Genomic DNA, 3106 nt, shown 5'->3' on the forward strand with positions numbered 1-3106 from the left:
GGTGACAACACCCCTCCCCCAATTCGCCACCCCATTTCCCCCCACCCCCAAATAACATACATATCTATTACAATTCCCTTGACTCCACTCCCACACTATACTGGGAGGTCAATCTTAAGACCTTCAACTGGTTGGATGAGGCCCGCCCTCATGGGGTGCAATCCGCTTTACTCACAGTCTGCTGATTTAAATGTTAATCTCATCTGGAAAATAACCTTTACAAAAACATCTAGAATACTTGACCAAATATCTGGGTACTGTGGCCTAGTCAAGTTGCACACAAAATTAACCCTCAAAATATGATAACCATTTAGTTTGTATTACAAATTTTTCTTAAAGAAACTATGATATATTCCCAAATGCAAAGATGTGAAGTCCCAGGTTTTATTGCATTGAAGAAAGAATCCTTTCTCTGCTGAGACTGGGGCGGAGGGATCTGTGTTCCTGGGTCTTACTCGCTTCTTTGTTAGATTCCAAAGGAAAATGGTAGTTGGTTCCTCCCTCCGGTTTCCCTTGGTCTGGATAGATTGCCTTGGTTTGGTTTGGTCGCTACAGGATAACTTATCAATTCCCAATTAATGTATTTCTAGACTTAAAAGAAAGTGCAAAACGTGAGAAAAACCTTTCCATTGAGCAGGTAAGCATTATCTCAAGCCAAACGAATATGTGTTCTAGCCACATCGTGAGGCGAGATGGAGTCTTTAGTTCACATTAGAACCATGCTTTGTGTAAACTTTCAGAGGCATGATGTTTTACATTTAAAACAGACCCTTGTGCTTTAGGTTGGTATGGCTCTCACTTTTCAGTGTATTCAAAACCCTTTAGAAGGATCTTCATGCTCAGGAAGTGCGTGTGCTTGGTCAAAGATGTCCGGTTAGCAGGCCCTGATCGAGTTTGGTAGAGCCCGCTTCCCACCGTCTTCCGAGTTGCCCTGGCGTGAGCACAGGTGCAGAGATTTCTGAGACGGTTTCCCCACGTTGGGAGTGCAGCCCGGGACCCACATGGGCTCAAACCTCTGCCTGATTTCATTAGCCAGCCAGGCTAATCCTCACATCTCCCTTTGTGGTCACTGAACAAGGCAGTCCCCTTTTCCAGATGCAGAAACCTTGAAGCAAAGTACTTAAGTGACTTATCCCGGGTCGCTTCGGGAGTCGCTGCAGCTAGAATAACAGTTCCTGCTGCTGTTTGGTCAGGCCCTGAAGTGCTGAGCTCCATTGATTCCTTCTAGCGCGCATTGAATCAATACATCGATTTTCTATTCATCCTCCCAGTAGTTGAGATAAGAAGGTCCCACGGTGTGCACACAGACTGCTGTCCTCTACATGCAAAGATGATGTTGCCGACAATGATTTGTTACCACTGTGCCTGGGTGTGACAGAAAAGATCAATAGGGGGACAACAGCCCTGTACACACCGGCCAGGGCAGGAACTGTCCCTTGGCTTGTGTCTGCTGGCAGCGTTTGCAGTCTTGCATTTTTTGAGAGGACTGCTTCTTAGAGCTTGTTACCCCACCCCACCCCATCCCACCCAGTCGCCTTCATCCTGATTGCTACACGGCAGGCCATTTCCCAGCAGCCCTTTGCTGTGTCTTCATGTTAGAAGCTGCATTGTCAGACCCAGTAAATACACGAGAGAGAAACGGAGACAGGCAAGTGTGTGAGTCAGAATCGCCTGTTCCCCCCTGGTCCAGCTCTGACTGGATCGACTGTCCCTTGTCACAGGCTCATTGGCTCAGATGTTTAGGAAAGACTGAAGTAATGTGGTGCCTCTTCTAGAGTGGGATTTGCTGGGCCACCCGTCCACCCTCCTGCATCACCCTCACTCACTGTGTGTGTCTGTAGGACCCTCCCTGCCCCCCACCTCCCTGAAGCATGGCCCTCCAGGAAACCACTCTGCACCTAACCCTGAGCACGTGGGGCTTACTGAACCCCAACCAGGTGATGCTGTGTTTCACGTTAAGTACATTTTATTTGATTGGTTTACTGAAGACTTCTCCTTTGCTGTTCTTATTTTCCAGTTTATGATAAAACTTTAAAAAAATAACTTAAGAAAAAAAACCTTTTCATTGAAACTGATCACTTTGAGACCTGTGAGGAAAAAGTTGAGAATGTCGAGAGATGCAGCAGGCCTCGGTCAAAATGTTGTGTCTACATTTCGGGAAGAAAAGGAAACATCTATTTTAAGAAGTACTTAAAATAGAGAATGGGTGAGAGGTTGACAGAGAAGAGACACTTTTCTCTGGGTTAGGACTGTGTTTTCAGACACGAATCTGTTTTGTGTGCTCAGAGAAATGGAAGTATTGTTTTAACTGAAAGGAAAACCAGGTTAAATAATCAAGCCATTAGGCGAAGAATTGAAAAACCATTCTTTTTATTAAAAGCCAGTGTAGACTTTTAATATGATTACTTATATTATTGTCCCTTTAATGAAGTGAAATTTACCCAAAACTAACACATTCTCTTCTTCCCTCCATCTTTCCTCTTCTGTTTTGTGGGCGAGACCAGCTGTTAGACTACAATTCCAGGTCCAGACACCATCCCTCCCAAATTATACAGCCATTATTTCTCTCAAAGTTTGCTGTTCTTCTGAATTTCATGTGAATGTCTTAATTATTTTAACAAGCTGACCCTTCCTCAAGCTTTCTGTGGAGGTGAAGGGCTTGTGCTAAGGCCACTGTTGAATTTCAGCGGAAGTAAGATTCATACCAGTCAGTCTGGACTAGTGGGTGAACTTCACTGGTCTAAGTGCTTTAGGAATTTAACAAAACATGAAAAAAGAGATTCCTATCTGGCACGTGTGTGTGTGTGTGTGAGACATTACTAGTTGAACCTGAAAGCAATGAGGAGACCACGCCAACGTTAGAGCCATTGTAGACTTGGGAGCCCCTTGAGAGTAGGGATGTGTTTTGCATGGCTTTTGATTTCCAGCGCCTGAAGTTGTCGAGCACATTCGTGTTTGTTTGTTGTCTTTCTGCTGACAAGTAACTACATAGAATCACAATCTTGATGTCCTTAAATAATTTCCTTAGGCCTGTGACAAGCATCAGCCCCATCACTATTACGTGAAAGACAAAACACTGGCAAAGAAGCAAGTTACAGTGCAATGG

The sequence above is a fragment of the Hipposideros armiger genome, unplaced genomic scaffold (genome assembly GCF_001890085.2).
Source record: "Hipposideros armiger isolate ML-2016 unplaced genomic scaffold, ASM189008v1 scaffold_346, whole genome shotgun sequence".
Classification (NCBI taxonomy): Eukaryota; Metazoa; Chordata; class Mammalia; order Chiroptera; family Hipposideridae; genus Hipposideros; species Hipposideros armiger.